This window comes from Silurus aristotelis (genome assembly GCF_946808225.1).
Source record: "Silurus aristotelis genome assembly, chromosome: 6".
NCBI classification, from domain to species: domain Eukaryota; kingdom Metazoa; phylum Chordata; class Actinopteri; order Siluriformes; family Siluridae; genus Silurus; species Silurus aristotelis.
This window is the reverse complement of record NC_139579.1, coordinates 26,740,456-26,766,765: the sequence shown is the minus strand read 5'-3', so window position 1 is coordinate 26,766,765 and position 26,310 is coordinate 26,740,456. Positions and strand designations below refer to the sequence as shown.

General features: G+C 37.0%; 1 protein-coding gene across 2 annotated transcripts in view; it reads right to left on the bottom strand.

Annotated features, from left to right (window-relative positions):
- The window catches only part of LOC310727808 (leucine-rich repeat and fibronectin type-III domain-containing protein 2), a 144,356-nt gene extending 122,388 nt beyond the window's left edge, over positions 1-21,968 (bottom strand). The window contains exon 1 of one of the 2 annotated variants that reach the window (XM_083544627.1): positions 21,246-21,968. The gene's annotated coding sequence lies outside the window, so the exon portion shown is untranslated. The remainder of the gene's footprint in view (positions 1-21,245) is intronic. The other variant, XM_083544626.1, reaches the window with a different exon arrangement.
- Between the last annotated feature and the right edge of the window lie 4,342 nt (positions 21,969-26,310).

The following is a 26,310-nucleotide window of genomic DNA, read 5'->3' as shown; positions in this document are numbered from 1 at the left end:
TGCAAGACTAGCGGTGGCATTCTGGTATATTCATCTGGCTCTATAGCATGAACAGGACTATTTTTTTTTTCTCACTCACAAACAAACTGTCTTATATTTGTACAAAATGTGAACACGAATGCAATAATTAAATAACCAGCAATATGGAAATCAACACCTTTTCACTGAATGCAACGTCGTTCAAACCGGTCGCCTGTGTCCTAAGCAGTTACAGTGTCTGAATATGAATGAGTTTGCTGTGCTGTTGCATTTTCCTCCAGGAAAACATCATTTGAACTTTCCCTACATAATATGCTCTTAAGCTCTGCTGAGAATATGTTTAACCTAAATGCATGCTATAGTGCCTCAGGGCTCTTCTCACAATGCTACAGAGCTAAATCCACATATTTAAACAAACAGCGATGTTGCATTTATTATGAAGAGGGGAAAAAACAAACAAACACAACAACCGTCATTTGTTAAAAAGAAGAATAGCAACCATGCAGAAATGATTCCATTTACACTACATGTGACAGCTAGCATTAAATTGCTCTGTTTATAAATGCCATTGCAGGGCAAGTAATACAGATGTTCATCTACAGCTTCAATGTGAATTGCTTGGCTTGGGTATAAGACAGTGTAATTTATTTGAAATTGCATATGTAAAGTGTAAAAATGCATTAATCAAATCCGGTAAGTAAGTGTTTATTAGATTTTCTAAAACAGAAGCTCAGACACTATTTAATGCTTTTTAATGCAAATATACTCACTTTTATATTGTTTCTATTGTTTTCAACCATAGGAAAGACTTTCATCTTATTAACTCCAAGAAATGGGGGAGGGGGGGGGGTATAGTGATTATAACATAAGTGACAACTGTAAAATGATTAGCATGACATGTTAATCAATAAATATTAGCAGATTGTAAAGCCTGGCCACATCCTGACCTGAACATTTTTGTAATAAATGTTTTACTTATTGTATTGTATAACAAACTGTCAGTCTATGAGGTCTATAGAGATTGATATATATATTGTGAAAAGGAAAATACGCTTTTCCCTCTGACCCAGCAAAATGAGGTAAATGTTAATCCTCGAACCTTCATAATGGCAACAAAGGAAGAGATTAACACAATAAAATTGTGTTCTACTACTGAGTAGGGTAGCTTAGTGGTTAAGGCATTGGACTTTGGTTTTGACGGTCAAGAGTTTGAATTTCAGCCACATCAAGCTGCCAGTCCTGGGTGCCTCAAATACCCCATGAATGAGATAAATGTAAGTCGCGCTGGATAAGGGTGTGTGCCAAATGGAGTAAATGTACTGGAGGTTGTGTGTGAGATTATTTTTATTTCCATAGCACTTTTAAGAACTAATTTTATTTGAATTAGGATTTCAAATAAGAAATCAATGAGAACAAAGAAAAAAGACGAAAGTTTAAGAAAAATCAGACTAAAATGAAAACCCAGCAAATCTTAGCTCTTTTCAACAGTCATATAGTAGAGTTTTTGAAGAATGTTCACTATGAGTGAATTGAGAATGACGATCCTAAATGAGCACAGGACAGTATTTATGATTACATCAGCAGTTTTCAAGTCAAGAATAGAAGGCATGTCTACAGTAAGCAAGTGTATTAAAGCAATGTTGTTGTTTTTTTTTTTTATGGAAATCCATGTGGGATAATCCACAGCAACAGGCATTGGGTCACAAGTACAGATTCTCCAAGCAGAAGAAGCACAACCTGGTGAATCAGTCAGGTCTGGAGGGTGAGAAGTGCAACTGAAGTGTGTCAGAATCTGTAACCAGCATCACGTCCGGCAACAGGAGTGAACAAACAGCTTGACAGAGAGAAATAATTGTTCTTAAAGACTGTTTAATAGCCTGATTTAAATTGGAGCACATACAGAGAATGAAACTGCAGTTCAGGTTACGGGAGCTTCAGGAGCGAGCGTTTGGAATCCCATTAAGTGTGGATAAGAATAACTTTATTTTAGGGTGTAACCTTTGTCATCATGTTTCAATCATCCTCAGCCTACAATCAAAGCAGGATGAATCCTTAGCTTTCCATGCCAAACATGAACAGTGTCCTCTCTGTGCAAGGGCTTTATTAACTGGTAATTTATTCAAAGTCAATTATGTATGTGCTCACAATTGGGAAGCATTTAAATGCTTGACAGGGAATTTAAAATGTTTTCAAAGAGCAGAAACCAGTACAAATATACAAATGACTCAATTCAATTTTTCCAGCTGAATTCTATTTACTGTCAGAAACAGAATAGTTTTTTTATACCATTAAAATGTCTTTATATTTGTGATTAATGGGTACCAAGATGAGAATTATAATAAAACTAAACACATCAAGATTATAATACCTTCACACAGATCTTGACATGTTTTACTCAAGAATCTAATGAAGCACATTGATCTAGTAATTACAGAATTCCTCAATTAAATCAAATGTGATCAAGTGTCTTGGTAAGGTGGGCTCTTTAAAATAATTCTACCAGATCGTTATAATTTTTATCAGTGAAAGTGAATGTGGTGAAAACCTAATCAGTTTTTATAGCAAAGCTTTAACGGTACATGCCATGCATAAAAAAAAAAAAAAAAATCTATAAATGCAAACGCAGGTTTGAAGCTATTAAAGAAAGCAGGCAGGCAGATCCAAAATATAAAATGAGATCAGACAAAAATCAGGCAGTGGACAGACAATCAACAAACTGATTTAACTAGACAAAGAATATCAAAGAATTTGAACAAAGCAGGTCAGTAGCAAAAGTAGCAATGCAGCGTAATTAACCACATGGTAACTACCTTCCAAACTTCTGCTGCATGAAAGTCTCTTTAAATAGATCATGTGCGTGAATGTGTGTAATTGAGCACAGGTGTGCTCAATCAATAGCTGGGTGATTGTGAACGTGTGTGAATGTGCATGTTCCCTGCTGGGAATTGGAGCTTGGGTGAAGCTGAGTTCTGACAGTATGGACTAATGAATAACTAAAATGTCATTCTCTCCAATCATATTGATTCATTTGTGGTCCACAATTTTGTATGTTTTTTTTTTTTTTTAAAGGTGCACTATAATCATATCCAGTGGAACAAACGTACAAAAATACACATACGATGCAACTTTATGGTACCACACCAGTGAAGTATGGTATATTCGTTTTCAGACACTCTAGAGAGAAAGATGTTACTGAATAGAACTGTGTCTAGACTAGCTGTTTAAACCAGGAATGGAATTGCACAAGCAGGAGGTTTTTTTTTTTCTTTTACTTTCACATCATATATAAATCTTGCAAAACAGAGAAAGACTATGGTATCTTTAGTGGCATTAAGGGGGTCTGAGTATCAGCCTGTTATCAGTAACATGGAAACATATAACTATACTAAACCCCAAAGTGTTGGCATTTGGGGCATTTTTAAGCTTTAGGCATCATTAAAATCCATGCAATGATGTAAAAAGCAGCCACAGTGTGATGGCACTATTGTTTTAGGGACACGTTTCCCAGGGCACAGCAGGCTGCTGTATTATTTAGTTCTTTAAAACTATAATGGCAGGTAGAGGGGTGCAGCATGTCAGATTGCAGCTATCGCCAAGCAATATTGTCTGTAGAAACATTCTCTCAGCCAATTTACAGAGAAATTGTGAGGAACTTCATCAGGGAGCAAAACCACAGTGACATATAATTAAAGACTTCATGTGGCAAGTCAATCACCAGAACTTAACCCAGTTAAAGAGGGAAAGAAGTGCCACATGCCTGGAAAAGTGGAACAAAAGAAGAATGCAACAGTTTGATGTGATCATTGGTTGCTGAGTTGGTAAAATTATTACAAGCAAGGGAAATGCAACACAAATATTTTGTTATTTCGTTTCAATTTAAAGAAAGACTATTTGTTCCTATACCATTGTTCTCTCTGAAAACGTGAATGAAGCATGTTTTTCATTTTTTTAATCTTAAACCCAAATGCCTTCAGTCTAGAGAAAACAAAAAACTTAAGGCCTTGGCCTTTCAAGACTTTCAAAGAGACTTATATATAAAAAAATCTTTGTTTTTTTAACCTTTGTTTGCTTTGCAATAGCTTGTTCAGTTGAACTCATTTCTTGCAGAGACTCTGTTATAGGTAAGGGCCTCTTTGGAAAACACCAGCTGTGAGTAATATATCAAACAGGGGTAACAAATAGAGCCTTAGGGTCTCGAGTGAGTCTCCTGTAACCTAAAAACAAATATTCCATCCTTTTAATCAATGGAAAAGGTGATGTCTCACTGTAAGCAACAAGAGCTGATGTCCTTTTTATTATTATATATATATTTCAGTAAATGAATATAATATAATATCTACTCACTGATGATCGCAGGTTTTAGAACAGTTCTATATTTATTTATTTATGTATTTATTTTACCAGACATGTTACATGTTACATAACACTACATGTTTCTAGAACGAGCGGTTGCTCTGGAGTTGTCATGAATCTGCATGGTAGTCACCATATGTGCGGGAAGTCTTCTGGCAGTTCTCTTATGCTCTACCCACATGCACAATCCCCTTGCTGAATGTTTAAGACACTGAAAGTACCTACGCATTTTTTATTTTTTTTATAACCATCAGAAAGAATATGTACTGAAAGAACAACACATGGGCACTGACATGCTGACAGAAACGTTACAGCTCCTTTATTTCAGAGTTAAAGGAATAAAACATAAGAGCTACAGGAAAGAATGAGCAATAGGGACATGCATTGTGGCTCGATTCAAAGTCGAAGTTGAACATTTTCCTATAAGTGCATGTTGTGAAGTGTAATATATTATTGTGATCTATAATATTCATGAAATTTTTTTTAATAATTGTAAACAATTTTATTCAGTTATCTTTACATGTAATGATGTGGACTATCAATTTAACTTATAAAATAACATTTATTAGCACTTGTTAATGTTCCCATTTTGTTTTATTTTCCATAAATAGTTCAGTTTTAACAAGAAACCATGAAGCCTGTGTCAGAAAATTTTACCTTGGACAGTTACAAAAAACTTAAACTGGAGACTCATTTCTTACACAAGGTTCACCATATTTACAATTGCACACTTAAGCAGTTACACACTTAGTACAATAAGTTGTTACTACAGAATCAATAATGTGATAGAAGAAGCACATTAATATAAACCTTGCAGCTGGAACTATTGACTGAACTGCTACAGAAAATGAATCAACACCTTCTGGCTAACCAGATTCAAGAATGCAACAGAACTAGGATATAAATAAAGATATGATAGATAAAGATATAAAGATTACATATTGTGCTAAATAAATAAATATATAAATTGCAGAGCAGTGTGACATGTAACTTTGTCGCCATTGTCGTCTCTACAAGCTAAACCATTTTATAGGCATTAGAACATCACTAAGTCATTTCGGATCAGATGTCAGTGACTAAAGGCAGCAAGGGCACGTCTATGTCCAATTGATTTTGCTATTGTGGAGAAGCACGAGAACCACTAAAAAAAAATGGAGAGGTTGATTTACTTTTTTTTTCCCCATTATATCATCTCTTTGAAATCAATGGCATAGCCATTTTATAATTGGTAGCGCCAGTCATGAAGAAACACTTCCTTGTGAAATCTTTTCTAAATGTCATGGCTGATCAAAGTGGGTCACACGTCTTTCCTGTTATAATTCTCGATGGCAAGAAAAGCGTAAAACGGAGACGCAAAAAGGGACAAGTAGCAATCTCAAACATGCCAGAACAATCCCAGAGGAGAAGCTGTAAATTGGATGCAAAGAGGTGAGACGTCTTTGTGCTTCATGTCTGGGATGAGATCAAACTTGAAATACCGTTCTGGTTGACACGGAACAGCGTTTTAGTTGTCAAGGGTGCTCTTTGTTAAATACAAATATATAATGTCCCCCATGTTTGCAATTTTTTACTTTGTGAAACATTTTCATTTGGCAATGATGACTCATGAATGAAGACGAAATATTGGACGTGTCTATAGTCTGTACAAGACCATAATTCATACTAATATAAGCCATTATAAGTGTTTATGTTAAAGACACAGAATAAGCATGGATGCCTTGGCCCAAATGCACCCCTGGAGTGTGGTGTTCATATGCAAGAATTTATTTCACATTAAAAAAAAATGTATAACTAAAGAAAAAAAACATGGTTTTAAAGAAACTGAGTCCCCACAAGGTTATTTAAGTATAGTCAGGTGGTAACCTACATTTTTTGCCAAAATGGCTCTGTGAAGACAAACAAAGACAGACAATTGAATAAATAAATATACTCAAAATACATAAATATTAATTTATATTATTTGGATATTTTTATCATTTTGTGAAATGTTTCTTTCTTTCGGCTTCTCCCATTAGGTGTCACCACAGCGGATCATCCGTATTCGTGATCCGCATGTTTGATTTGGCACATGTTTTTATGCTGGATGCCCTTCCTAACGCAACCCTTCCCATTTATCTGTGCTTGGGACCTGCACTAAGAGTGCACTGGCTTGTGCAACCCTTATGGCTGGGTTGGTTTCCTGACCGGGAATCGAACTCTGGCTGCGGCGTTGAGAGTGCCAAATTTTGTGTAATATAGTTGTTGTTGTTGTTGTTGTTGTTGTTTTTTTTCATTTCTCTAATAAAGTAAATGGGTCCCCGGTTGCAAAAAAAATATTTAACTACTGAATTAGTAGAAAAAATAATATAAAACCAATTAAAAGTGTGCTTCTGCATTTTGAACACTGATCCCTTAATTCACACACATAAATCATTGTAAAATTAATTTCCTCTTATTCCTTGACAGGCAATTAGACAGATTTATGTTTATTATTACTGCTAGGGAATACATTAAGAGAGATAAATGTCGAGGACACTTCCCAACACCAAGGCAGTCTTCAGATGTACAAAAACAATCCTTCTGTCCTTCAATCTGTCAAAGTGATGTTTAAAAGCCATTGAAAGCTCTGACATTTCATTTTTCAAGCATTTGCTTTCTCAAAAGCATTTCAATTTGTGTTAGTATTTTGAATCGAAAGATATTGCAATGCCGAATAATATTGTTTTCTTTCTAAGCTATCCAGTCGATATTAAACAAAAGCTGTGCTATACTTCATTACAATTAACAGTGATATTAGGACATTATATAACAACTACTTGTGAGCATTTTTGCAGTTTTTATGCCAGTTGTATTAAGGGATCTTGCATAAAATTCAGTACAAAAGAATGCAACTCGGTCTGCTCATTAAATTTATCTTTTTAAACTGTGAATTTTTGTTTACTTTTACCTGATAAGAAATATCTTTACAGGCTTCATGGCATGGTCATATGATCTAGTTTGGACAGGTGACATGCTAACAAATACTCTTAAATCTCTTTTGTTGAATTATATCATTTTGTTCATGTTTATTCTTTTATATTCAGTCTATAAACTGCTAATTAATTAAGACATTTAAGAAAAAAAAAGTGATTTGAAACTTTTGATGGCCTGTTTTCTGTTTTCTGTATTTCCAACTTGTGAAATGTCCTGTTATTAGCATATATTACAAAAATGTTAGGAGTTGGATAGGAGTTGGATTAGTGAGCCGAGGTCTATGACATCAGCTCATTCAGGAATTATTCCTATGCTGTCAAAATTCGTCTTTGTGCTCGTCTATCTGACACAAACACGCTCATCAATCCCACACTAGTAAGAAAAAACAGAAAACCTTGTAAATGCATAATTTTAGAGGCCAGGAAGTGGTGGGAGTTTTACCACCGCTTTTGGGACTCACAACTGAAAATGACCTACCTAAATTTAAATGTTAGCATTTCCTGAGAAAAGTGAGCTACATACACAATTTCAATATCTTTGGAAAGAAGACAAATTGGGCTTTACTGTCATTGCTAAAAAATATATAATAAGTTTTAGATGATGAAGAATCTTGAATATAAACTTTCTGCATTATACAGTCAGCTATAAATGACAAACCAGAAGGAAACAGTGTGGATTTTTAAATCCTACCATAGTACTGAAAAGAAAAAAAAATTATGAGATTTATAAATTATCACAGGAATGACATAGGTTTAGTAGGTTTGATATCACGATTTATAATTCTAACTGGTGCAAGTTATAAGCATTCATTATCACTCCATCACTACACTGTAAAATGTGTGAAAAGTGAAAATAAACATATACAAACGAGAAATCACCTCCACCATGACGTTTGGTCACAAATACAACTGCTATGTGCAGTTCACACAGATTACACAGTTCACACAGATTACCAATATAATGAAGTGTCTTTCCTGTAGCTGAACAGGACGAATGGAGGAAATCAATCACCTAAGCATGAATGAGCAAAATACAACCTTGAAAAGATGGCATAAACACACAGGAATCCTGAGAGTGTTACAATATTGATGTTCAATGTTTAAGCGCCCTAGGAAAATCTGACTTCGAATCCCCCTTCAATGCTGTGAAAAGATGTGTAAAGTGACTGAAGTTAGGGAACACATTTCCCTACTGTGGAACAGCAAGTAAATGATAAAAACCTACACAATTTGCATGAAGCACTTTATCAGTAGTCTTAGCCAATGAAAAACCAAAGTAGACAACATGTTAAGGTTGATCATAACACAAAAATCAGTGTTATCCCCACTAAATACATCACCATTTGTTTCTATCAACCAATCTCTGATAGCATTATCATTATTCCCTGTGACTAATCCCCAAACATTTCTCCAACAACCAATCACTCATCACCATTGTTCCTCCCAAATATGCACTTCCACAATCTTGTTTTACAATTCTCTTTGTGGTAAAATTTACAAATTAAGCACTTACTTCCATTACCTTTTTCCTTCTGTATATTTACTGACTACTCACTACTTACTCACTATTTAATTCTTGTCTGTAAACATAACCAACATAACCACAAAATACATAAATAGATTTTTTTGACTTTACAATTTTAAATACTTAAATAGTAAGCTTGCTGTGTTAAGGACAAAAAATACTTATTTCTTTGTAAAAAAAATGTATTCTGTTTTTTATGGAAATCTCTTTCAAGATTTTTTTTCAAAAATAGCATGATTTACAAATGATCAAGTATTTGCATATTATGGTTAAATATGCAAATTATAAATGACTAATTTCCTGGGATTTTTACATACAGCATTCTTTGTGGTTTACCGGAATGGTACAAAAACTTCCAGTGAGTAGCAGTTCTGTTGGTTGAAAGGAGTTTTAATAGTTAAATTAGTTAAAGGCCTGGTGCGAAGCCAGCAGGCTCTGGTCATTGAACAAGTAGTAAACACTCTCCTGAGGAAGGAGACAATCGAGGTTTTCCCTCCATTAGAATGAGCGTCCGGGTTCTAAAGCCGGTACTTCATAGTTCCCAAAAAGGACGGAGGGTTGCATCCTATATTAGATCAACATCAGCTGAACCGCTCTCTCATTAAACTTAGGTTCAATATGCTGACACTCAAGCAGGTTGTGCTTTAAATCAGCTCCGAGGACTGGTTTGTCATGGTAGATCTAAAGGATGCGCACTTTTATGTATCCATCCTACCTTCTCACAGGAAGTTCCTGAGGTTTGCTTTCGGGGCCGAAGCTTTCTAATATCGTGTTCGTCTATTTGGCCTTTCCCTCTCACCCCGTACCTTTATAAAATGTGTGTATGCGGCTCTGGTTCCCCTAAGGTTTTAGGGTTTTAGGGATTGGTTGATCTTAGCTCAATCAGAGCAGTTGGCGGTCCGGCATTGAGATGTTGTTCTCGCCCACATGAAGGTGTTGGGGTTTCAGCTGAACAGAAGAGTTCATCCGAAATGAAAGAGTGTGCTTTCTCTATAAAAGAGAACCACCTATCTCGGTGTCATATGGGATTCAACAGCTTTCCCCTGCCCGCATTGTGGAGCCATAGGAAGGTCAAAATAGGGCAGCGTCTCGCTGTCAAGCATGTTCCAGAAACTGCTAGGGTTTATGGCAGCTACGTCCAGTGTTATTCCACTTGACCTGCTTTACATGAGACATGAGTTACATAAGTTTACATTAGTTGAACGAGGCAGCAGACACCCTGTTGCGGCAGGGGTTGAGACCCAGGGAATGGCAGTTTCACCCCGACGTGGTGGAGCAGGTTGAAGGTGAATCTGTTCGCATCTCAAGAGATGTCGACTGCCCCCTCTGTTTCTCCCTTACTCCTCCTATGCCATGGCGCAGGCACGGCCGACACTGCATCTGTATGCCTCCCCCTAGCCGGGAGTTCTCCTCCTGATAGCTCCGAGGTGGCCGAGCAAACCATGGTTCGCGGACCTGGTAGCTCTCCTCAAGCACCCTTAATGGGAGATTCCTCTGAAGAGGCATCTCCTTTCCCAGCTCGGGGGCGCCATATCTCACCACCACCCTGGCCTCTCCACTAAAGTGGTAGAGACCATTCTTCACTCCAAAGTTCCCTCCACGAGCAGGTCGTATGCCGCTATTTGGTGTCTGTTCTGCTTGTGGTGTGATCACCATCAGCTGGATCCAGTCCACTGCCCGTTTTTTTACAGTGCTGGATTTCCTCCAGGGACAGTTCGCCAAGGGGTTGGCTCCATCCAGTCTACATGTCTGCCATTTTGGCAATCTCTGGGCAGAGACCCTATGTTAATGCGTTTTCTTTGTGGTACCCGGAGGCTGAGGCCTAGAGTGCCTGGCCATAATTTTGTGCACGCACTGGACACCTACATCCATAGGACGAGTCCTTGGAGGAAGACCGATCAGCTGCTTGTCTGCTATGGCCCTCCCAGGAGAGGCCTCTCTGCTTATAAGCAGACTCTGAGCAGGGGGATTGTTGATGCCATGACATCATCTTATGAGTCCTCTGGTCTTCCCACTTCTTTCGGTGTCAGAGCTCACCCGGAGTGTGGCTGCCTATCGGGAAACTTTGTGGTACTGTATTTTCATCTCACGCACATGCGCATTTGACGAAAAAAACATATTGAACTCATACGAAGCGAACACGCACATTAAACAAAAACACAAACTTCTATATGCAAATTGTTTACTTAAATTTTAAGAAAACAGTTTGTGTCAAGTTTGCTCTCAAAATGGCAGGAAAAAATGCACAGCAAAACAAAAATATGAAGATGAACACAGGACGTTTTTAACAGAGTGGGAGAGTTTATATTTTTTTTGGTTGAACGTAATGGCAAGTCAATCTGCCTTATGTCAGGCGTCATTAGCACATTTCAAAGTTTCAAATCTTCAGTGCCACTTAAGTTCACTCCATGCTAACATCAACCAGGAATTTCCAAAAGGGACTGAACTTCACAAGCACAAGTTGGTCACTTTGAAAAGTCAGGCAGAAAAGCAGATACAGTTTTCCCAAAAATTTTGCTTTCAATTTTGCTTGGAACATTGCATGGGCTAAAAAGCCATACAATGAAGGGGAGTTCGTTAAATAATGCCTCAGTGACGTTGTTGAAATCTTGTCTTCTGAAAACGACAAACTAAAACGCATTGTATCAGACGTCCAACTGTCCCGCCACACTGTTGAACACAGAATATGGGACAATAACACGGCTATTGAATCACAGTTGCACTCTGACCTGGAATGCATAGTAAAAGAAAAACGCTATTGTAAATTATTATTATATTTTTGATTGTGGACTTGGTTGAACTGACAGTGTGTGTGTGTGTGAGTGTGTGTGTGTGTGTGTGTGTGTGTGTGTGTGTGTGTGTGTGTGTGTGTGTAAGAGGAAGGGATGGATGATGTTCATGTGTGCCCATGTGTATTATGTGGCTCTTTGCGGTAACACAGTAAAAAATGTGGCTCTTGGTCTCTGACTGGTTGGCCACTCCTGGTTTAGAGTTATGTGTAGTTCTATGTTTCTTGTGTTCCCTTTGTTTATTTATGTTGTTCTCTGTCACTTCTCTTATCAATGTACTTCTTTATTTATTGATTAAGTTAGACCAGGTAGCAAGATCTGGATCTTAGGAACCTATAATGCAGCAGAAAACTTTGTTTTTTGCTCTGATTTGCATTTTCAGCTGTTAGAGCTTATATAGACAAGTGTTTCCCAATCATGTTCAATGAAATGAATTTGTCACAGGTGGACTCTAATCAAAGTGTAGAAACATCTCAAGAATGATTAAGAAAATGGGATGCACCTGAACTAAATTTTAAGTGTCTTAGCAAATGATCTGAGTGCTACAGTAATTTCATGTGGTGTTTCAGGTATTTTTTTTTTCTTTATAATAATCATGCAACGGTATTACAAATCTGTTTTTTGCTTTGTCATTGTAGGGTATAGAATGAAGCTTGATATGAATTTTTTTGGCATAAAACTACAACATAAAAAAAAATGAAGTCTGATGAGTCTAAATGCATTATAAATGTAAGTGTGTGTGTGTGTGTGTGTGTGTGTGTGTGTGTGTGTGTGTGTGTGTGTGTGTGTGTGTGTGTGTGTGTGTGTCAGTGCAGCTAATACTCAATGATGTCTATAAAGTCATCATGTCAAAGTCAATGACTTTCTGTGGGTTTTTTTAGTGTGTTTATGTCTTATGCTCCAACACACACACACACACATACATATATAAGCATGGAAATACATACTGTTCTGACCTTCCACAATCTCTATTCGGCATTTTCCAGCAGCACTTGATGTTACCCTGTGATTAACGAGAGATTTCTCCTCGAGACCAGTCGAGTTTTCATTCGGGTTTTCTTTGCAAAATGACTCATCCCTGGGGTTCTTTCTCTTTTTTTCTAAGCATTTTTTCCCCACACCAGGACACCAGCTGATAAGCCTGAGATCCCTTCTAAATTACAGCTTCCTCACAGAGCCCATGTACATCCCCAGCCAAGCCTGAATGTTATCGCCTCTCCGCTGTACAAAAAGCCCTTCATTCTGCCTCCATGAAGCAAGACTGGGTTTTAACACTTTCCTAAAGGCCTGCTGCTCCTGAACATGGTGTTCCAATAGGCAAGATGTCTACAAAGGTAATGTCTTTACCTTGTGTCCACTGTTGCCTTTTTAATTAATGTTAGTACCTATGTTTTTGGTCCAACAATGTAAAACAGCAGTCCAGTCATGCTATATATATATATATATATATATATATATATATATATATATATATATATATATATATATATATATATATATATATATATATATATATTATTTATTTATGTATGTATTCATGTATTTGAACACCCTGCTATTTTGCAAGTTCTCCCACTTAGAAATCATGGAGGGGTCTGAAATTGTCATCGTAGGTGCATGTCCACTGTGAGAGACATAATCTAGAAAAATAAATCCAGAAATGACATTGTATGATTTTTTAACTATTTATTTGTATGATACAGCTGCAAATAAGTATTTGAACACCTGTCTTTCAGCTAGAATTCTGACCCTCAAAGACCTGTTAGTCTGCCTTTAAAATGTCCACCTCCACTACATTTATTATCCTAAATTAGATGCACCTGTTTGAGGTCGTTAGCTGCATAAAGACACCTGTCCACCCCATACAATCAGTAAGAATCCAACTAATAACATGGCCAAGAGCCAAGAGCTGTCCAAAGACACTAGAGACAAAATTTTATATATATATATATATATATATATATATATATATATATATATATATATATATATATATATATATATATATATATAAAACCAGAATAAAAAAAGGGAACTTATCCTCATGTATTTATTATAGTTTCATCACTGGTGAGGTTATCATCTGTTCACTGATGGACACCAGTGATAAACTGTTTCTGCCAATTGTAGTCCTTAGCCCTGGTAGCAAAACTGTTCATATCAATTGTAGTCCAAAGCCATTTTCATGGTTCATAAGTAGAGTTATCCTCAGTAATTTCATGTTTATCAAGGCAAGTCAGCTTGTTGGCTTGACTACAAATGTCATTGACTTCTTACAATATTTGGTACATCATTTTCTCCCTAGCTGAATTCGAAACTCTAAATTGCACACTAGGTGTGAATGTGTGTGAAATGTACCTAACAGCAAACTGGACTGCCTTCCAAGGTGTATTCCCACCTTGTACTCAACATTACTGGAATATGCTCCGTTACATATAGCCATTAACCATGCAAGCGACTGTGTCACTGATGAAAGATGCGGAATGTTTGTTTAATTTGTCAAGCCTGACTAATCTCGAATAAATGCAGCGAAACAGCTGTGGTAAGCAAATATCTCATTCTGTTGCCACTTTGCTCCATGTATCACAAAACTGAGAGCTTTTCAGCGTGAAAACTCGGCTACCCCGATGCCCGTGTAACTCCATAAGGAGCCTCTGGCAGCTGGATGCAATTAACTAATAAAGCATTTCTAGAAAGGCAGCCCACACTGTTCTCACTGAGGGGAAAGGGTTGAAATCGATTACAAATAAGCCTGTGTGGTTAGAATAGCCAGGCACAATGTCTCAGGCTTTCACTGTAGAAAGAATGTAAGTCAATATAGGAAAGCTTGGCTGTTTCTAAGTCTTACTAAACTCCCAGCGTATTCGTCTTAATAAACATTATTCAGTACCTATTTTAAATTATTTAGATACTGTTGTAACACTAACAGGCAAAACATGAAGTTACAAGTATTTGGGAAGCACTGTAAGAGAAATCTAAAGAGTTAAAAAAGGCGATTGAAGGAATTTAAAGGATTCTGTTAGACACAAGCAGAATTTAATTTGTTTGTATTTAGAGCTTTTAGTAAAAGATACAGTACACTGTTACAACACAGCTTAAGCAAAATCCAGGAAAAGTTCAAGATTCTTAATAAACAAATCAGAGATGGGGAAGAAATACTGAGGCGACATCTACATTAAACTGGATACATTTGTAAACTACGTTTTCATCTAAAAACAATCCGCGTCCATACATTTTATTATTTTTTTCTCATAGTTTCTCAAAAGTTGCACATCCACACTAAAATGTTTGAAAACGTTTACATCCCTGGACTGTGCATAAGCGGAACATAAGACGATTTTACCTGCGTCATTTCTGCCTGGCATTCATTTTTCATTTCTAGCTCTTTGAACTGTCACGTCAATGACTAAAATCGCGTCATCGTTTTCGAAAGCCTCTGTTTTCACAGTCTACACTGCGATGCGAAAACAGGCTTTATAATGACTAAAAATGCATCATCGTTTTCGAAAGTCTTCGTTTTCACAGTCCACACTGCAACAAGAAAACAGCATTTTCAAATGTATTCACTTTGGGGAGCATTTTCAAAAAAGCTAAACAAAAAAAATGTATTAGCGTGGACATGGCCTGCGACAAAAAAAAAAGAGAAGATTAGTAAAAGGATATTTCGATCATTACAGTGTAGTCAGAAAGAGTTTTAACATGAACATCAAGTAAGTCATCACTTTCAAGCCTAACAGATACACTGAAGAATCAACACAATATCAAGAGGATGTTCTAAAGGATAACGTATTAATGTTGAACCAGACTAAAGCTGGATCCGACTCTTAATTGACTCCAACAACACATGCTAAAATGTAGGCCAGTGGATTCTGAATAGGCCCACTTGGGATTGACACTAGCGTTCACAAAACAAACAAAGTGAAACACATTAAGAAATTGAATACATGAATATTGTTTGCATATAATGACCAGAACACATTGAAGCCTTCTACTTAAAAGAGTACACTTATATAATGCATGTATTATTCATACCTATCGGATGACTGACATTGCCGTTCAAAATCGAGTATCGGGAGCCACCGTGTTCATCTCCTCTTCAATGAATGTCTATCGAAGAATGTTTAAAAATTTTAAACTGTGCTTCATTCTTAAGTACAAGCGTAATGTAATTCATCTCTCTGGGTCGCTGTGCAGAGATTACATGCTAATGGTCAGATTCTCATATTTCACTGTGAGATTGAGAACCATTTTCCTTTATCCCAAAAGAGGCATCTAATTCAGTGTGTGGCTGCCAGGCACAGTCCATCTGTGCTCCATTCGCTGTCCCTGAGGTGTCATTGCTCCAGTTACTTTCTGCCATTGTACGGAATCCCAGTGCACATACTCGACATTCTCATCATCTTATCTGACCTCAGACAAGAAGACATACACAGGTTCTGAAGTAGCTTTTCTCATTGGATCTTGAGGTTTAAACAACCGATTTTTTGATTTTCTTTGAATGTTAACAAATGGCAATCAGTCGAATATTACCAAAACTGTTTGCACCTACAAAACATTCTAAGTGGTGAAAGTGCAAGAATATGACAAGTGAAAGGGAGAAGAGAACCTCCAAAGGGTAAAGTGCGCAAAACTTTAATAAAAGCATTGCTAAACATAAGATATTAAATTGAATCTTTAGTAATTAAAGTCATTTTGCATTATGTAAAATTGCAGTAACGTCTCAACAAGCATATATTTGATTTATACTTCAATTTGCATTTTGTGTTTGCATTTCTTGTGTAAACTTTTAATCAATAAATCTGTATTCTCATAACAAAATGTCTGTCTGAGTCCTAATAATACATAGCATATGAGAAATAATGACAGCAAATTATTACACTTAAAATATTTGATATTTTCCTAGGTACAGGAGTGTCTGCTTGGCATGGCTGGGATTTGAACTTACAACCTTCATATACAAAGCCCATTGCTTTAACCACTAAGTTAGCATCATCGAATGATCAGCAAGGGGATGAGCGATCGAATGATCATAGAACTCTCAACATAATTGTCAGCACAAAGTGCACAATTATTTAAAATATTTTTGCCCATAAAAAAAACCTGTCACAATCTGTACAAATGAATGGATTTTGCATGCCATCTATTCCTTGCTCAGCAAATCTCTGACCATGAAAGAGGAGCAGGAATTCCATTGGTAATTGACCCTGGCGTAACTGAGCAATAATCTATCATGATTGTGCAATAAATAGATGTGAATACTACAGAGAACCTACTCTATGAAAATAGAGCCTTATTAAGAAAGTTAGCTGAAAAAATGCAATGCTTTGGCTACATCTCTAGTTCATACTTATATGTATCTTTCATTCTGTCTGACCTTGGCATGACGACAGAGAAAGATTTATTGAAAGTTCAATTAACTTTCAACACTTGAGTGGAGTTTCTATTAGGAGAGGAGAGGAGAGAGATGTAGAGGAATGTGCAGACCCCCTGTTGTTGAATATCCGACTGATGCTTTTGAATGTGCTGTGTAAACGTAATGGCGAAATGTCAGATGGGTAAATATTAAAGAAATATAAACGAAATTATGTTTATTCAGTGCTCAAAGAGGTTTCGGTTTCCAAAATTTAGGCTGGAATTTAGATATTGTACAATTGAGCAAACAAATTTAGTGAAACAATTCAGTGACCATTGCCCATAATTGAGAAAATTAACTAACAAAACCTAATAGTTAGAAATGAGTGGCTCTGGATCAATCTATGAATACTTCAAATGTATATGTAACTGTAAATGATCCTTTAATCATTTTTTTCTATCTATGCCCCTATAATACACACTATACAATTACACCTAGAAGTGCTCAGAAGCAAGACAATATGAAAACGGATTTTTCTGGTGATTTATTGTTTTACTCCAGACCTTTTTTGACATTTTGTTTGAAAAGACCACGAGTCTCACTTGCACTCTCTGTAAATTGGGTCCAGTGGGTGAAAAGGCTTCAATTCTAAGTTCATTAAGGAACATGCTCTACAGGCCATGCTCATGCAGCTCTGCAATGCTGCACACATTGTTGAAGCCAGAAGTTCTTTAGGTGTGTACCAGCAACTGTGTAGTATGCAGGTAAGCATGCAATAATGTCCCAATAATGTTAGCCAGAGGAACCATTGTATTTCGCTAAGTATTCAGATTGGCATAAATCTTGCATATGGGTATTCAGAAAATAAAATGAGGTCGAACCATTCATTAGTATTGCGATAAGAACTACATTCAAGGACACCCAAGGAAAACGAAGTTAATGGTTTTCGAAATTGTGTTCCTTTATCAATCAATCTGTTCTGGTCCTTCATTCAAACCAATGCCTTGTGATTTGACAGCATTACACTCCCAGGACCCACTATACCATCTATCAATAATCAACATCATTACTATTAGTTTCCCAGTTTTTACTAAACGATTCATACTACGTACGCACTATTATGTTTTAAGATGAGTAGAAGTGCAGTATCGTAAGCTGTTATGGTGTCCTTGTCCTTGATGGCATTTTTCAGTGTCTTTGAAGGTATTTTCACATTTCTAAAGTTAATCCACTTTTTATTCAGAGTTCAGTGCAAAATCGAAAACATTCAGGGATTTCTTTTCAGGAATACATCTTCAAAAAGCTACTATCCAAAGTATTTATGAATAGCCCCTGTTTTCCTTTCTTTTTTTTTCTTTATGTAATGTTGAAAAGCTTTTAATAAGTAAAATATCTCTTAACTGTAGTTTGTTCAAAAGTATGTGGACACCTGACCTTTTCATTGGGGGCATCAAATTGTCTAGAATTGTCTCCTTCACTAGAGCTAAAGGGGATGTTACACACCTGTTCCAGCATAAAAATGCCCTTGTCCATAAAGCAAGGTTTATAAAGAACTGCGTAGCCAAGGTTGGCTTTGGAGAAATTACATGGCCTTCCCAAAGCACCAAACTCATCTGTTAGTTTTGAGTTGAACTGGAAAAGTTAGTGACAGGACTTATCACACAACACTAGTGACTGTATTCTCTAATGATTTTGTGGCTCAATACGGCGAATCACTAAAAAACTTTGATAAATTTAGTAAAAAGCCTTCAAAGAAGAATAGTACTTATTATAACAGCAATAGAGAATTAAATCTGGGACGGCATGTTCAATAAGCAACTGCTGGTCAGGTTTGCCAATATAGTGTTTCTTCTATAATGTACTATGATTCTTTCTGTACTTTAGAGTGATATGTTGAAGATCCACTTTCTGCAACTATACATGTACAAGATACTACAGGTACTATAGATACAGGCCCTGTACATTTAAAAAGCAGGTACAGTGCCTGTCAAAAGTTTGAATCATCTAATCTTTTATTGTTATTGAGACACATGCATGTATCCACTGTTTATATGCAAAAAAACTAAAAAGCAAAAGCACAACATTTGGATAGTCAATGACTGAAGGAAAGTTCTGTGGACAGATGAGTCCATATTTGACATGTTTGGATCTAACAGAAGAACCTATGTAGGTTGGGAAACAGGAAAGATGTTTGCAGACTGCCTCATCCACAGTCAAACATAGAGGTGGAAGCTTAATATTTTGGGGTTGTTTTGGAGCAGGGAATGTTGGAGATTTATTCCAAGTGAAAGGAATACTGAACCAACATGGCTGCCATTCCATACGTAATCATCATGCAATTCTCTCTGAACAGCTGCTAATTAGATTCAACTTCACCATACAACAAGTCAATGAACCAAAGAATGCGTCCAAGCTCTGTAAGCATTATTTAGAGCAAATAGAATGTATGGATCTCCATGTCAGAAAGAAATATCCAACTAGTAAAGAAGACGTTTTATACAAGGCATGGCAAAGTATTTAAGCTGAATGTTTGGAGATGCCAATTCAGGATTCCAAGAGTGTGTAAAACTGTTATATATGCCAAAGGAGGATTTAACTAAAGTTTGAAATCCGTACATTTATATATTTGTTTGGTCAAAGTAAATCTTCATAACCTTAAATTACCTGTTTTGTTGCATATAAGCATGCATGTGTCTCGCAGAAATGATAAGTCTCTGCATTTTTAAACGGGCACGGTATATCTAATATGAACTCTTGGCCTTATAGTTAAAAGGGATCTTGTATCAAACTTAGCTACTGTATGTGTGTTTTTACACTTGAAATAATCAATCTAAAAAAGTGAAATAAAAAAATGAGGGAAAAAAAGAAACCTTCTGTTGTTTACATAGAACTTTTAAGGACTCCTCCAAAGGAACTAACTAAGGGTTACATGATGCACAGTATTTAATAAATAAATGAAAAATAAAAAAATAAATCATAATAACATAACATCTGGTATGTCAAGAATAACAGATTGTCAGCTATCCGAAGTGGCAAGAAATATTTATCCCAGAAGCTCACAGTCCATAAAAATAGTAATGAATTCTTTCAGGAGGAAGTGCGTGCAACGTGTTAAAGCTGGTACATGGTGCTGAAACATAATGCTTTTTTTTATACACCTTCATACATACTGCGTTTCCAGGTTCCAGGCAGCAGAGAAAAAAATTACAATGCACAGTTGTTATGGATTTACTTTGCTTTTCTCTGGCATGGATATTTATAATGTGAATCCAATGTAAGCCAGGTAGTCCCTTTTTTAATAAAACTTGTCTTCAATGGATTTAGATAGTAGAAATCAAACCATTCTTTAAAACCCCTTTATTTCTCTCTCTCTCTCTCTCTCTCTCTCTCTCTCTCTCTCTCTCTCTCTCTCTCTCTCTCTCTCACACACACACACACACACACACACACACTCACACACACACACACACACACACACACACCACTCCCTAAAATAAAATGGTGCAGCATGTAACAGATGCACATATTCTTTTTTTTGCCAGTGAATATTCCAGCAGAAAGGTGAAGTGTCATACAAATGCATTAAAAACGAAAGCTCTATACACTGTTTTATTGCTATTCTCAACAAACTGCACATCTAAACTAGCAATATACTGCAAGTTGAACTAGCCATCTGACTCTGTGTGAATGTGTAAATGTGGTTTAGCCTTCATTATGCTCATTTCTTATAAGATGCTCAACCTGTGTTTGACACTATGCAGCAACTCATCGTACAAATGTAAATAATCCTGCCTGCCACATTGACATGGGCGATAGATAGATAGATAGATAGATAGATAGATAGATAGATAGATAGATAGATAGAGAGAGAGAGAGAGAGAGAGAGAGAGAGAGAGAGAGAGAGAGAGAGAGAGAGAGTCTAAGCTCCAGACTTAAAAAGTGCAATGCATATGAACTATATGGTCATATTCAAATATGAGTACATAACTCACGTCTGCATCTCTCTTTTCATAATTTTTAATGCATTGACAACTTTTCTTGTTCCAAACATAAACTAGGTATGTGCTTGGAAATCTGGCGTTAATTATTCACAATCACAGAAATATTCCACATGACTAGAATGATTGCACTGACACACACACACACATATATATATATATATATATATATATATATATATATATATATATATATATATATATATATATATATATATATATATATATATATATATAAAATTTAATTGTTTTTTTTTCAGGGCAAAATAGCGTTGTTATTATTATGCCTGGTCTTACCTTGATAAGTGGCAACGTGTCCATTCTTGCTTCGTTGAGCTTCTTTATTCGCACCGATGCGCTTTAAAACTCAGATCTTTCTGCACCATCATCCATTTCAATCCCTGAAACCGACAATGCGAAAACGGTGCAAGAAAAAAAGCAAAAAGCAAAGAGCAAAAAAAAAACCTTACGTCCTTATCCTTCTCTCTCTCTTTCTCCCCCTGTTCCTCTCTCTTTCTATCTCTCTCCTTTACCGCACAATGCACTCTGCTGCTTAGTCTCAGGACTGTCAGATTAAAGCTGCAAAATATCCCAGTGCATTGATGAGTCCGGGCAGATATTCCGCGTTTAATTCCAGATGCATGGTCGTGTATGCGGCTCTGACACGCTCTGGAGTCCCGTTAGAAAAGTGCGGGTCGAGGCTGAGCGGCGAGTCGGAGGCGCAGCGCGCGGCACCGGAGGAGCGTGTCACGCGCGCTGGAAGCAAAACTTCAAGCAATCTCTAGATGGCACAGGAGAGGTAGAGCAGGCTTGTGAGACAGGTGTGCCACCACAATAGAGGGGATTTTTTTTTTTCCCGGGGGGGGGGGGGGGTGTGTGCAAAGAAATGATGCTCAAGGTGCGAACTCCGCCCCCTAATCTCGTGAGCAAGGCTCGTGAGAATTCTCCTTCGGACCGTATGTGTAGCTGTGGAGGTGTGGAGGTGTGTAGGTGTGGGTATGTGCATAGGGCTGTAGATCTGCATGAGTGTAGGTGTGCTAATGCTTGTAGAGCTGGAGGTGTGTAGGTGTAATCTGGCGTGGATGCATGGCTAAACAAAGAATAGCTGAATGTTGAATATAGTCAAAGTATTATTATTATTATTATTATTATTATTATTATTATTATTATTATTATTATTATTATCATAAGCAATGAAACCAAACTACATCTAAACACAGGCTGTATCAATCTCACTATTTTGAATAGTCAAAGAAGTTCATTATACTACATTAGGAATAGTAACATCATCATTAGACGACATGGCAAACAATCGTTTTCAGGAGTAGCTTAATTAATGACAGCAGACAAAGATAAAAATGATGATGAAGTGGCTTAAATAGAAATGTGATTGATGTAAGTTACCTAGTGAGTCTATCAGTGACAGACTGTAAGGTTCTTATTCTGCCTTCTTTGGGATCTAGCATGATCTAACAGAGCACTTGGCCATATTTGGTCTGAAATGTCATTTACTTGATATTCTTTTCTTGTTGCTAAAGTCAAGTCAAAATAACATAAAACTAACTAAAACATCTGTATACAAAGGCAGTACATAACGTGCACGTGTGCAGATGTGTGAAGACGATGTTAAGTGCAAGATACAACATTAAACGGCATCTGTACACATTTGCATTTGTACACATTATATAATGTACTCTATATACCTGTAGGGCTGTTTGCTAAATAAAACTTTCTTTCGGCTTCTCCCATTAGGGGTCGCCACAGCGGATCATCCATATTTCTGATCCGCATGCTCGATTTGGCACGTTTTTACGCTGGATGCCCTTCCTAACGCAACCCTCCACATTTATCTGGGCTTGGGACTGGCTTGTGCAACCCTAATGGCTGGGGTTGGTTCCCTGTTCGGGATCGAACCCGGGCCGCAACGGTGAGAGCGCCGCATCCTAACCACTAGACCACCAGGGAACCTGGCTGTTTGCTAGATAGTTTTGTGTTAATGTATATTGTTTTATGTAGCACCTTGGTCCTGGAGGAATGTATGGTTTTACTGAATAATTTAATGTAAATGGTTGAAATGACAAAAAAAGCCATTTGACTTTAATTGGGAATATGTAGCGAACCACATTACTGTATAACTGATATTTATCATATCTATATAATTGCATCCTTGCTCGTTAGAAATATTGCTATATTCAATAATTTATTTATTTAATAAGATATCATTTTATATTATATTTATTATTATTTTATTATATAATATATATAAGTTAAATATATTATCTATTATCTATTATCTTGGGCCCTTGAGCAAGGCCCTTAACCCTCTATGCTCCGGGGGTCCCTTACGAGGGAAATATAAAGGTCCGTGACGTCGGAGTGACGTGGGGCCGCCTTCCCGTGGGCTCACCACCTGCAGGAGGGACCGTAAGGGACGGTGCTGTGAGGATTGGGCAGCAGTCGAAGGCGGGGGCCTGCTTAGACCGCTGCCCCCGCGACCCGAATTACGGATAAGCGGGAGAAAATGAATAAATGAATATTATCTATGATAATATTATCATTATTATTAAATGCGCAGTCCAACATGATAGGGTTAATGTAATGTATATGTTTTGTACTTACAGACCATGATGTATCTGAGCATGGGGGAATGAATCTTGAATGAAATTTGAAGAAACAGAGAACAAACTGACAAAATTCTTTTATGATTCAATACATGCAAGACACAATTATTGTAGAAATAGTGTTATTCCCAATATCAAATGAATACAAACCTACCATGGAGTGCTAGTTTATAATCAGGACAATTGAACAAAAACAAGTTGATAATTTTTTTTCCTATGATCAACTGTAATGCTACAAAATAGTGTGCAGTTGGTTCTCTAGACCATTGCAATATATTGCAAAATGTGAAAATAATTGTAAAATGCAGAGTAATAGGCAGAATATTTGATGTTGAAGGTGACCGCACACCTCAGCATGTAAAATTCCAGTGGGTTTGATTCTGCATTGTTTTTCTGTGTTCTTTCTTTTAAGTTCTCTGGTTTCCTTACACCTCCCAAAACTGATCAGTACTGCATGTGTGTGTGTTGTGCCTTGCAATCCCACCTAGGGTGTACACTGACTTACATCTTGTGTTCTCAGCTGCAGCTACCCAATATAAAGCAGTTGTACGTGTTCATGTGTGTGTGTATATGCATGAGTTCCTGTAACCGTCTGGCTAACCGTTCAATGTGTACCCAGCCTCGCTCCTACTCCTCTCAGGCACAATGTCTAAGACAAAGCAGTTACAAGAGGTGAAAGAATGTTAAAGCATGTTATTCTGCAAATGCTATAAATCATTCAGCATCTACAGTGCAAGTAATAGGAAATGTATCATGACCTTGATAATATCCCATTCTATCTGTCTTAAGCCTGAATAGAAGATAGATTCATATGATTCTAAGGTCACAGTGTGCACATATGAGTATGAGAAATATCTGGACCCAGCATTGGCTGCCAGGGATTTGAATTAAATACATTGTTTATGTATAATTCATCAGAACTAAAACTCTTAATGTGATCTTTAAATGGTCTAAAATCTACAAAAAGAGTCAAATTAAGGTTATTAATGGAGTTTTGATATGTTATTCAAACAATAGTCAGCACTGCTTTCCTTAGCATGAATTTATTCAACTGTCTCGTGAGATGAGATTAGTTGTTTTGCATTACATTTATTTGTGCGTAAGAATAACAAAGGTATTAAGTTGCTATCCATGTTTTTCTGCATTCATGAGTTTACAAATGGTAATAGTTGGCTTGTGATGGTGAGAGACCCAAAGATCTGTGCTTTCTCGGACCCTTGGGTAGCTATGGGATTTGTCGGATTCATGCAATCTTTAAGTTATAGGAATAATGTGTCCCTGTTGCACCACTCAAGCCTCTGTATATTAAATTTTTCTCTGCATTCTCTTTTGAACAATTACTAATACATACATTTCTATAGAGCTCGATAAACGAGGCCCAATTTTCCGTCTCTTTTTTATTAATACCAAATATAGTTTGTTTCATGTCACATGACAATATTTGTACAGCTGACCACACAAAACTGACCCAACTCTGGGGTGGTCTAAGCAAGGGTACTCTAGCCATGCATACTCTGAACATCCATATAACAAATCAATCCTTGTTAAATACTTCCTTTGTCTCTGTTTTTTTTCCTTCTTCATTAACTGGGTGGGAAAGTGTGTTTGCCTTTCTGCTGTTGCTCTGATAGGGTTCACAGAAAGGCTTTGTTCAGTCTACCCTCAGAGCATGATCGATTCAGACAGCGGGAGACAGAGTGAAGTACCTTGGCTCCCCTTGATTTCACCCTCCATGGCATTGATCACTGCATTTACGTAGGCGACACACCAAAGAAAGGTCTGGAAACACAGCGAAGAGTTGACAGAACCTGCAGTCGAGACCACACCGGTGCAGCTCAGACTATTTAGGGGCATCTGAGCATGCACCAATGTGATTGATCCACATATTTTACCAGGCTTTTATGACAAGCGAGGTCAAGCGAGAACAAATGTTTTATGAATGAATGAACAGTGAAGTCAGTGCCAGTGCTTCGGGGGGTGAAATGAAAATGATGGCAGCTCAATTTTCAGAGTGCAGTATGTTGTAAAATGGTTATTAACATGTGTATTTGGGAGCTGTGCTATTTATGCTGAAGAATGATAACCCTTTTTTCTTTTTATTGTACTGTATATGTGTACTGTATGTATATATAGAGGGTGACTTAAACCTAGCAAGACAACGTCATTGTGTGCTAATAAAGGAAAACAGGTTTGTTTCCAATGAATGATTTAATTTCTCTTATATTACAAATATGTGCTAATGATAGCAATGTATTATATTTAGTTTTACTTATGTAATAGTCAAGTCGAATAGTCAAGTAAAGTAGGCTTTATTGTCATTTCAACCATATACAGCGCAGTACACAAGAAACACAGAAGTACACATAACTCCAAACTAACAACACAAGTGTACATGTGCAACATTTAGTGCAAAAAAAAAGGGGGGGGGGGGGTAAAAAAAGACAAGAGACAAAATGAGGCAAAGAAAAATAGTAACACAGTAGCACCGACCAGTACAGTAGGTTGTGTAAGAAGAATTTCCAATTCCATGGAGAAGCCGTTGATGTTCAGTGGTTGAAGGCCAATTTGATTCATCCTGAAGTCAACAACCATCTCTTTTGTTTTGTCTATGTTCAGAGACAGGTTGTTGGATTTGCACCAGTCTGTTAACCTTTGCACCTCCTCTCTGTATGCTGACTCGTCGTTCTTGTTGATAAACCCACCATGGCGGTGTCATCAGCAAACTTTATCATGTGATTGGA